The sequence below is a fragment of the Quercus lobata genome, chromosome 3, assembly GCF_001633185.2.
Source record: "Quercus lobata isolate SW786 chromosome 3, ValleyOak3.0 Primary Assembly, whole genome shotgun sequence".
Lineage (NCBI taxonomy): Eukaryota > Viridiplantae > Streptophyta > Magnoliopsida > Fagales > Fagaceae > Quercus > Quercus lobata.
Window position 1 is genome coordinate 40,305,150 of NC_044906.1, and position 12,731 is coordinate 40,317,880.

The window sequence follows — 12,731 nt, forward strand, 5'->3', positions numbered from 1 at the left end:
TTGGGATCTTCATTTTGTTTTATTAAAAAATACTCCAATATTTTTATGTTTAAGTAGAGATAAAATATTTAAGTAGAGGCAAAATTAAAGGGCAATATAATCAAAATATAATTTTAATTTTTACTAAAATATTATCTAAAAAAATAAGTTCACTCTCCTGCAAATTGTTTTATCTACTTATAAATTAGGTTTACACTTTTTTTTTTTTTTTTGGGCTACAAAATAAACATATAATATTTGTTTATTTTTTAAAACTAACCTCATGACACTCACCAAACACCTTGTAGTTGAATTAGCACGTTCATATGTACAAAGTGCTACGGAGTCTAGGAAAAAGGGTTCGAATTGCAGGTTAGCAGTATGTTGAACATAGGAGTGTAGGGGTATTTTTGAATAAAAAAAATAGGAATCTCAAACAGGAAAAGACCCTTAAATAAAAGTATAGAAGATTATTTTATTAATCTATCTACTAACCTCATCACACGCGCTTCACGCGTGTGGTGAAGCTTTTTTTTTAGCCAAAAAAGCGCCTTCTGTTTTTATTTCATATATATAATTTTTATTTTGAGAATCTAATTTATAAGTAGATAAAACAATTTGAAAATTAACAGGAGAGTGGTCATATTTTTTAGGCAATGTTTTAGTGGGATTTAGAGTCATATTTTTACCAGATTATCCTTTAGTTTTGTCTCTACTTAAACATAAGGGTGTAAGGGCATTTTTAATCTAAAAAATGAGGATCCCAAACAAGAAATACCGCTTTAATAGTAGTATAGTAATCAATGAATAGTGCCATGAACAGTAACTGTGAACGGTAATTGGTAAACAGTAATCTGTGAACAGTAATCGATAAACAGTGCTTTTTCCACTTTTTGATTTAAAATCTTCAACTTGTCTGATTTTCCAAAGAGCATGAAAGACTAAAGCCAAAGGAATCTTCTGAACATTACACATGGAATAGCAATAGTAAACTAAAAACCAAAGACTCTGACTAGAAACCAAAGGACTAAGAATCTCTTTTCTGAAACCAAAGGACCAAAAGAATCTCTTTTTTGAATCAAAATATTACGCATGGAGCAGCAACAGTAGACTTTGAAATGACTAAAAGCTGAAAGATCCTCTTTGAGAGCTGAAAGAACCTCTTTGAACATCATGGAGAAGTGGAGCAGTGGTGTAAAACAACAGTAGGAACTTTTACCAAGAAGTGAACATTGTAACATTTTGGCCATTATGCAGGCCAGACAAATAGGGGAATCAATTTAGCATTATCAATAGTAGCAGTAGTAATCTATCAGTGGTCAATAGGAACCAAATGATTACAAAATCCACAATATAGAAGTGGCTCAAACTCCGGAGTTTTTCCTGGGGTAAGAAGACTTCTTGGATTGCGATGATCTACTATACGCAAATGAGCAATAGCATTAGCATAGGGTCTGGGACCAAAAACAGAAATTCTATCTGTGCTTCTTATGAAATGATCATCTTTCCATAGATTTTGAGCAACATCAAGACTTTGATTATTGAAATAATTTTTCCAACATTCTGCAAGAACAAAAGGATCTTTGGAGGAAAAATGAGAATTCCCTTCAAGCCATTGTCCTTGGTGAGTGTGTCCATTAATAAGAATGAGATGCTTTGAGGGTTGGACATTCATCTAGTTATCTATTTCCCATTTTGGCAGAGTACTCCAGCATCTGATGGAAACAAAAGGACTTTCAAATCCTCTAATAGCATTCTGAATAATTTGTGGAAGCTGGCTGGCTTGGTGATGGCTCGTTAATTTTAAGAATCTGATAAAGTCATATTCAAACATTTGGGAAAGCCAGTTAGGATCCCTATCATCATCATCATCTTAATCATCAGCAACATATGAACCATCATCGTAATTAATCAAGAGATCGGGAAATTGGTGTTTCTTTTCATACATCCTGAGAGTACTCCCAAAGTATTCTTCCTAATCCAGCTGGATAAATACGTTATCAGATTCATCCAATTCATCAGGATCAGGAATAGTAGCTGTAACAAGTTTCTTGAAATATTTGGACCATAGGTCAAAAGACCTAAACATAGCCTTGCTTTTCAGAATACGAGATTGTATATTTGTTGGCAAGTTGGTAATAGCACTTCTTAACAAAGATTGGGTCTTAAGACTCAATCTAGCATAATCAGTGCCCATTATAGTCTTTTTATCCATTGAATAGATTTCCTCTTTGCCAAAGAGTTGACTAATGTAGGCTTCAAGGTGGCTTTTCAAGGCTTCATTTTCCGAAACAAGGTTATATTCTGAAACAAGGTCATTTTCTGAAATAGGGTTATTTTTTGAAACAAGATTAGCATAGTGGCTTATATAAGCCTCATTTTGAGCAGTAAGGTTAACAAGGTGGATTTCAAGGGCTCTAAGTGTTCTCTGGAAAAGGTTACGGTGGTTCCTAGTAAAAGCAGCTTGAAGGTTATCAAGAATAAATTTAATAGAATCTGGTAGTTCTGAATATGTTCCATTGTGGAATTGTAACCTTCTAGACAAAACTTCTTGCAAAGTAATTATCATATCACCACTGGAATATGTCACCTCTGCCAGGACAAATTTTTGAAGGAATGTTGATCCTCTGGATTTTACTCCAGAAGATGCGCCTTCATGCATTACAAAAGGTTGTTCTGCTGGGAGCCTTTTGTCTTGAGAATAGGCTTGTGTTGGTGCTTTTCCCTTGTTCCTCCTCTCTGTCGAGGAAGTCATAATAATCCACTTACTAGTGGTATAAGTATTAGTATTATTCCACTTATTAGTGGTATTTATCCACTTAACATGCTTCGATTCCTGCGAAGAAATATTGATAATGTTAGGACAATTGATAGTAGTTAACATTTTGGTGCTATGAATATTACCTTTAGCAATATCTATGAAACATTGCCAAGAACCTATCATTAGGTCTTGAATAAGCACATTAATAAGGAAGTCTTCAACATAAGACAAATTATCAATGTGTATTTTCTCATGCCAAAACGCATTAGGAGCATCAGAGCAAACATTATCAATCAGAATTATTTGAAAATTATAAATTTTTAATTGCAATAATGTATCAAAAAGTTGTTCAGTAATTTTCTTGTATCTTACCTCTTGCTGAAGGAAGTTAAGATGTTTGGTTTTAGCATGAATCAAATTTAAAGCATCAACATCAATTTCAAACTTTGAAACAAATTTGAATTTTACTTTCTGTCCAAAAGGATCAGTAGTAATTTCATCATGTTCAACAAGAAAAGGATACAAAGCATTTACAAATGGCAGATCAAGAATCACTTTATCAGTCATGTTTTTAACAAGGACAGAAGGAATCTTGAAACAGACATTATCATGACAAACATGAGCATTATTCAATTCATATTTAATCTTCATTTGAGTACCATTAGCAGAAACCAATCTTTTAGTTGATTTTTCAAAATATTTTGAAGGAATCAATCCTTCTTGGATACAGTTCATATCCACACCAGAATCAATCATAGTAATAATAGTGAAATGATAATCATGGGAAACAACAATTTTAACTTTTGTAAACCATTTTGGAGGAAGCACTTTATTAACAAGATTAAGTTGAGAATTATCAACAATACCTTTATCAGAAAGAAAAGCCTGTTGACTGGATTCATCTCTATCTTTATGCTCATCTATACTACTATTTAAGGGGTTTTTCCTATTTGGGAAACTCAATTTTGTAGTTCAAAAATACCCCTACACCCTTAGATTTAAATAGGACATTTCGATAAAAATACATCTCTAATTCCCTACAAAATAAAATAGGATCACTTTTCCAGTTGATTTTTTTAAACTCAAGTCTTACATCTCTTCCATATTCCACTCACCCCTCACGTTTTTACATTTCTTCTTCTTCTTCTTCTTCTTCTTCTTTTTTCCCTTTATCCTTACTCTAATCTCACTGTTTCCCCCCCCCCCCCCAAATCTCCTCTATTTTATTTTGAAAAGTAAAAAACTCCTATTATTAAAAAAATTAAAAAAATTAAAAAAAAAAAAAAAACACTACTATTCCATGTCCTCAACTCTCTCTCTCTCCCATATTCCACTCACCTCACATTTTTACTTTTTACTCTTTCTTTTTTCCCTTTATCAAGACTTATCTATTTCTACCTAAAAAAAGAGAGATTTATCTTTTTCTTTTGTCCCTTTTTATTTTCAATAAAATTTCCAGTTTCCTTATGTTAGGACATATGTGATTCACTTGTTAGGAACATATGTCACTATTTTATGTAATTGGCTAATCTTTTGAAAAAATGCACTTTACTTGTATTTTGGTAGATTTAAGATGTGTTTAATACTTCAAAAAACTGTGTTTCAAGATCAAGTGTTAAAGTCATGCGAGTCTGTCCAAGAAACAAGCTGAAAAAATGTCTATCATTAAAGCTCGACAGCTAGCCATCTATCGAGCTTAAGAAGCTGTTCCAACCCCGTGACTCGACAGCTGCTTGATAACAGCTCGATAGATAGGCATCTATCGAGATTTATGAAAAACAGAGTTTCAATTCTGTTTTGACTCAAATCCGTGATTATGTGTTTGTGCTTTCTTTTCTCACAACCTTAGACATATAAAACGATTATTTTAAGAGCCCTCAAAGTGTTCACAAGTTGCACAAGTGTTGAGCAAAGTTTGTTCAAGCAAATTGTGACCAGAGACAGAATTTATCCTAGTTCATCATTCTTGTGAAGAAGTTGCTATGTTTGTGCACCATAGGGTTTTATGACCAAGCATCTTCTTGATCTTCATCGTTGGGATGAACTGAAGAATTTTGCAGCCAACAACCTTCTCTAGTTGGTGATTGAAGTCGCATACTAGAATCCGCGCAATTGATTAGTCACGTACTGGGAGCCGTGCATCAAAAGGAGAAATTGTCACTAAAGAACAAGTCCAATTGGGTATTGAGGTAAGGGTTCACCTGTAAGTTAGTATAAGGTACTGGGATTCCTTTACTTGTAATTGTTTGTTGTGATAATGGTGGAATTTCGGGAGTGGTGACCTTAAAATCATCCGGTGGGGTTTTTGCCATATTGGTTTTCCCCATTCATAAACAAATCATGTGTCAATTTATTTTCCACTGCATACTTAGTTTATTGGTGATTTATTTGTACTACCATGCGTTTGCATGACTAATTAACTTAATTAATTCACTTGACTAAATTAATTGGTTAATTTATCACAATGGTCAATTCGATTTTGGCCTATCACCTTACTCTAATCTTACGGTTATTTTTCTTTTTCCCGAATCTCTTCTTTATTTTGGGGAAAAAAAAAATCCTACTATAAAACCACTACTATAAATTCTCGTCCATATCCTTAAATTTAGGCACCACCATAAATTTTTTTTTTTTTTCCTAAATGGCAAGCCAGTTGCCAAACAAAACAAAACATAAATAAATGTTCTCTCCCCCTTTCTCTCTTTCTCATGAAGACATAAGCAGAGGTACATAATTTTCTTAATACTCATTCTTTTCTCCTTTTTTTTTTTTTTTTTTTTTTTATGTTTTCTTGCTTGCATGTTTGTATGTGTATCTTTATTTTATACAAGTTTATAATTTTGAAAAGATGTTACTAACTCTCTTTATACAATTGTATCTTTATTTAATACAAAATGGGCTCTCCCTTAAACTACCCACTTACAGGTTATGTTTTGGGTTTTTCTCTTCCCTTTCTTTTATAAAGATGTGGAATTTGATGAGATTTATGCATTTGTGAATGAAATAATTTTTTTGGTATAAATATCATCACATCTCCAAATATTTTTATGATTGAAAAATGTAGCAACTCCGAATTATAATGAACAATCACTATTAACTTTTACACAAAAAAAAATAGAAGAACCTCTGAACACACACGTGAGTGCGTGCTCAGAGGCTAGTCAATTATAATTGAGATAGACTAATCAAAGGTTGGATGGCACTTATGGGCATTTGTAAGCCGTGATGTTACGTTAGACTGTAATATTACATTATTATAATTGTACATTAATGTAATCTCAATACAATAATATAATATTACATTTTTTAGGAAGGGCGATAAAATTAAGGTGATATAATATATTTTGTAATTTTAGATTATGGTAATGTTAAAAATAAAAACTTTAATGTCACGTCATCGTAATGTGCATCATATTAAGGGCACATCACATTGAACCAAATGCTCCTAAAGCATTCTCATTAACTCTTGCCTTAAAAAAAAAAATAAATAAAAAAAAATAAAAAATAAAAAATTAACATAAGAACTTATTTTTTCTATTTTACCTACTCAATTTTTAAAACACCCTATATATCAGATTTTAATTGTTTCTCTTTCTTCACATAACTATCATTCACTCTCTTCCTTCATCTTCAAAATACATAAAGAAAGAATAAAAAAATAAATGCAAAATAATCAGTATCAGTGTAAATTTACATTGTTAATATAGAAAATTTACAAATTTACACAACTATACATTGATTGATGTGGATAAATTTTAGGCAAAATTATATAAATTTTATGTTTCTTTTTCTATTATATACTCACTTATGCGAGCGCTCTTACTTTTATATTATATATATATATATATATAATTATTTTTTATATATATAAATACTATAGAATTTCAGTCTATGGCATTAATATAATTATTTTTTATTATTAAATCAAGACACTAAATTGGTATTTAGTGTAGGTAAGATGCAAATTCAAAATATCTTATTTGACAATAATACACTAATTGAGCAATCTAGAAACTACATGTATAAATAAAAAATAATAATAATAATAAATAAATAAAGCTTGAGACCCATAACATTTACAATCATATAAACAAAAATCATATTTTTCACAAGGTCATGAGCTCAGCACCGTCACTTATCTATAATTGGACTTCACAATTCCCTCACGATTTTCAAATAGTCATCCACCACTGAAAGTTCATCCTCGTTGGTTAGTGGATTACTTTTCTTTACCTAAAAGAAGTGGATTACTATTTGAGTATTTTGAGTCTTCCTAAAATCGTAATTACGAATTATCCTTTAACTCAACTAACCCAATAAAAAGACCTACAGCGTCTCCCACTCAGGTCTTCTTCAGCACATGAATGATGCGCCCCACTGAAATAATTTTTTTTTTTTTAAAGTTACCGTCAAATAAATTGTAATTTCTGTGCGTTTGTTTGGTTCAAAATTTATGTATAGTATTTTAAATGTTATTTCTTAAGATTTCCTTTTAAGATTCAGCTGTTTATCTAAAAAATATACTTCCATCTCATATGAAAAAATCAACATTGTAGAATCTTAAAAGAGGAACTTAAGAAACAGTACTGAGATACATTTTTTATTAACCTAGAATATAAAAATATTTTACCCATATTATTTTAATAAAAAACCAACAAAAAATCATGCATTGCCGGGAGATCTAATTTATTTATTTATTCTCTTTAAAAATATTATTAAATTATCCAAAAATATGGAGGAAAGTCTATGCAATGACTTTGCAATTTGTGCCTAATATATATATATATATATATATTTTTTTTTTATTTGAGATAGAATTTTACTCTTATCTAATTTAAGTGTATACTATTAGGTTCTAAAAATTTAGAATAAATGGCAAATTGTGAACACAAACTTGTTTAGGTATATATCATAAAGTCTATAAGTCATATTAGACAATACTCAAGGTGCTACAAGTCAGAATATAAGAACAAAGAAGAAGCAGGTTTAAGAATTCGAAATATGACAGCTTCAACCGATCAAGATTGTGCTTCAATTAAGCGAACTACGAATCTGCAAAATTTAAATTAAAGCCCAACAACTCATTGATTCATCAGATGATTAGGGTTTCAGATCTACTTTACTAAGTATATAAAGAAAACCCTAAGATATGTTTTAAGAGGACTTTGGAGTTGCTCTTTTGAGATCTAAAAGGTTTTGAGCCTTCTCTTTTCAAAGTCACTACCAAAAATCAATTTACATACAATCTGATGAACCGGTAGATCCGAAGTTGCTGCATATATACCGGTCATCAAAGGTGTTGGATCTAAACATTCAAGAATAGTCTTGGAGTCATAGACTGGAGGTCTATGTTGGAGATCTAAAGGCATGAACTAGAGATTCATCTTGGAGCAGATCCACATCCAAAAAGTCTAAGGGTTTCAGAGCTAGGTTTGATAATCATAATTATGTTTACTACGAATTGAATATACTTAACTATAAACTTCTATTTGATAGTGGATTGTTCATCTTGGGATTGATCCACCCCCCCCCCCCAAAGTTTTTTTTACCTTGAAACTGGTTTGTTTTATTGTGTTATTTATATTTTTGTTGCATGATATGTTTGATTTATGTTTAACTAAGGCCTACATAATTGACTTAATTAATAACTAGACTATAAAATCAGGTTAAACATTGTTTGTTCAGGGGTCTAAAAACTAACATATATGTATGTGAAACTCCCTCGTTGATTAATTAACCAATTACCCAAATTGAATTAATTAGTCCAAATTATATGCAAATCCAATTAAGGCACAATTAAATCACCAACTAAATTTAATTGCAATGGAAAATAATTTTGACACAACAATTTGATCACAATTGGTAAAACCCTCACATGCAAAACTTTGGTGAATTTCAAGTCACCACTCTTGAAAAATCTATTAACAAGAATAGAGTTTACAAGTATAATGAATCTTACTATATTCTGAAGTAGCTACTTATAGTGGAACCTACTAATCCATAAGGAAACTTAACTCCAATCCCCCAATTGGACTACTTCTTGCCAGAGACTTCTCCTTTGCACGAATCTCCTATACATGACTAACAACACATCAACCTTTTTTTTTTTTTTTGTAGTTTTGCAGTGTTCTCCAAAGCATGCTTTGATGAACCAGTTGCAGTTTGATACAAAACTCTAGGTGCACAGAATGGTGCAGCAACTCCTGTATGTGTATATCCCTTTACATATTTGATTATGGCTATAAAATATGTTTTTATTATGTTCTAGAACTTTAGTGCACAAATCTCAAGTCAAGTCAAGTCATTATGGATAATAGAAAATTATTATTTAGTTTTTCCAAAACTCGATAGATCAAGAGATGTTGGGTTAGGTATTAAGATTTATTTATTTTGGATAGATCAAGGAATTGTCGAAACCTGTAGTAGGGAATGTGTAAATAATACATCAAAAGCCAACTAACTTCGTGAAAATGCTAGAACTTCTTCTAGACAAATCTCCTTTATGTTTACATTAATTTTGTGCATAATTTGCTAACCAACGTACAGCCATATTACCATTCCTTGCTATTAGTGGCTCTGTTCAGAATCAGTGGAGCTCTGCCCTTGTTGCCTCGATAATGTTCTACAAACATTGAAGAGGATAAAATATGGCTTGATGGGCTTGACGGATCCGGGTCCATGGGCCAACAGGGAACTGGCCCAACACTCGCTAAGGCCTATCGTTGGGAGATACAGTAAAGGCCCTGGATGTAAAGTCTTTGCTGTTTCTGCCTAATCACCCTAAGGCCCCGAAATCAGAATTCTAGCACAAAGGGGATTCTAGAAGATACGCACACCAAAGGAAGATCTCCTCTACAAGGAAAGACCTTACTCACCACGCTCGGAAATATTCAAGTAGAGTTCTATAAGGAAAAGACTTCCACACCAAGGAGGAGTAGCCGATCATCTACTATTATAAAAACCCCAATACCCTCGCAAGTTAAGGTATGCATAATTTACCCTTTCTAGCACTCTAGAGTTATGAGAATAATTCTAACTTGACCTTCGGAGGGTATTTGGCCGGCACCACACCGGTGCTCTCTGAGGTCTTCTATTATTTTGTTGTGTAGGTCTACTTTGAGTCGCGAGTGCTGTGTGACCTATTGGTGATATTTTCGGTATCATCAGTTGGCACCGTCTATAGGAAATGTAGCACATTATCGCTTCCCGGACAAAAGAGTTACATGGTGCTCACTCGCTCAATGGCGACCACTAATGACGTTCAAGAAGAAGAAGCCCCCACGACTGCACTTGAGAAGCAAGTCAAGACGCTCGCCACAGCCGTGGAGCACCTCACCAAACAAAACCGCGACCTGGAGGAGCAGCTGAACCAGAAAAATGCGGCACCCAATAACCAAGGAGCGGATCAAGAAGGAACCAGCGCTGAAAGGCGGAATCAAGAGGGACCACAGGCCAGTAACGCCCCAAGCAGACCAGAGCAACGAAACACGAGCCTTCCCTCTCTTGCGGATACGGCTCTGCCACCTATCATCGCGGAGATGCAAGCAATAAAGGAACAGATGGAAGTAATGATGAATGCTCTCAAGGGACGAGTGTCCAGTGACTTTGACGACCTTGTCAACCGGACTGACTCGCCATTTACCACCGTCGTCAACTCCTTCCCCTTGCCGAGTAAGTTCTGCATGCCGCATATGGATAGTTATGATGAGGTTAAGGACCCTCTAGACCACCTAGAGACCTTTAAGACCTTGATGCACCTTCAAGGAGTAGCAGACGCAATTATGTGCAGGGCTTTCCCTACAACACTAAAGGGTGCGGTAAGGATTTGGTTCAGCCGGCTAGCACCCAACTCCATCAGCACCTTCAAGGAGCTAAGTGCTCAATTTACTACACACTTCATCAGACGACATCGGTACAAGAAGTCTATGGCTTGCTTAATGAATATCAAGCAGCGAGAGGAGGAAACGTTGAGGGCCTACATATCCCGCTTCAATAAGGAGGCACTCTCGATCGACGAAGCCGACGATAAGATACTTGTAACAGCATTCACGAATGGGCTGAAGGAAGGTAAGTTTTTTGTTCTCGCTGTACAAAAACAACCTGAAGACCATGTTAGAGGTGCTTTACTGGGCCACCAAGTATATGAATACTGAAGACGCATTGTTGGCTCGAGAAGAAAGGCCCAAGAAAAGAGAAAGACAAGAAGATACCCGACAGGATCAAGGCCGGAAGAAAGTAAGGATAGGAGACCGGAGGGAGGAGAGACGCCCTAAGCCCCTATGGGGAAGATTCATAAGTTTCACCCCATTGACCGCCCCAATAGATCAAGTCCTAATGCAAATAAAAGACGAGGGGGGCTTTGACGTTCCTTGGAAAGCTGAAGAGTGATCCTAACAAACGATCTAGGGGTAAATATTGCCGCTTCCACCATGACCATGGTCACGGTACAACCGATTGTTATGACTTGAAGCAGCAGATTGAAGCCCTTATCAGACAAGGAAAACTGTAAAGGTTCATCAGTAAGGAGAGAACAGAACCACCCCCACAAGAACAGCACCCTCAACGAGAGAACGAGCAACCAAGACCCCCCATAGGGGATATAAGGATAATAGTGGGAGGAACAGCTGCAGCAGGGTCTTTAAAAAAGGCCCGAAAAACTTACCTCAAGATGGTACAAAATGTTCAGCTGACGGGTACCATGCCGAAGATAGCACGAAGAGAAGGCCCTATTATCGAATTCTTAGAAGAAGATGCGTGACGTCTGCACCATCCACATGATGATGCTCTCGTCGTCAGCATGCGAGTAGGAGACTACAACATGCACCGGGTGTTGGATGACAATGGTAGCTCAGCCGATATTCTATACTATCCGACGTTCCAACAAATGAGGATTGATAAGGAGCGATTAATTCCGACGAATACCCCGCTTATTGGTTTCGGAGGAAGCCGAGTATTCCCTTTGGGCGAGGCCACATTATCCGTGACGGTAGGCAACTACCCCCAGCAGATCACCAAGGACGTAACATTCCAAGTGATCGATTGCTCGTCCGCCTACAACATTATCCTCGGACGACCCACGCTTAACTCGTGGAAGGCGGTAACTTCAACTTACCACCTGATGATCAAATTTCCTACCGATTATGGAGTGGGAGAGCTACGCGGAAGTCAAATGGCCGCGCGGGAATGCTTTGTAGCCATGATTGAGATGGAAGATCAGGTTCAGGCCTTGAATATAGAAGAGCACCGAACGGTGACGAAGACAATGGAGAAACTAGAGGAGATAACTTTTGACAGCTCCAATCCTAACCGAACAACCAAGATTGGAATGCTCGCTAACCCCGCAATCCGTCAAGAGCTCATAACTTTCCTGAGGAGCAATCAAGACATGTTCGCCTGGAGTCATGACGACATGCCAGGAATAGACCCTTCAGTCATGGTACACAGGTTGAATGTATCACGCTCCTTTTCACCCGTCCGACAGAAGAAGAGAGTGTTCGCCCCAGAACGAGACCAAGCAATAGCAGAAAAAGTCCGCAAACTATAGGAGGCAAGCTTCATTAGGGAAGTCTATTACCCCGATTGGCTGGCGAATGTAGTAATGGTTAAAAAAGCGAGTGGGAAGTGGCGGATATGCGTGGACTTCATCGATCTTAACAAAACATGTCCTAAAGATAGCTATCCCCTCCTGAGGGTCGACGTCCTAGGAGACTCAACGGCTCGACACCAGCTACTGAGTTTCATGGACGCTTTCTCAGATTACAACCAAATCCGAATGCACAAAGCTGATTAGGAGAAGACTTCGTTCGTGACCAGTCAAGACCTCTTCTGCTACAAAGTAATGCCTTTCGACCTGAAAAACGCGGGCGCAACGTACCAGAGGCTAATGAACAAGATGTTCGCGCAGCAAATCGGGAGAAATGTCCAAGTCTATGTCGATAACATGCTAGTAAAGAGCCGAAGGGAGGAAGATCACCTGGAAGACCTTAGAGAA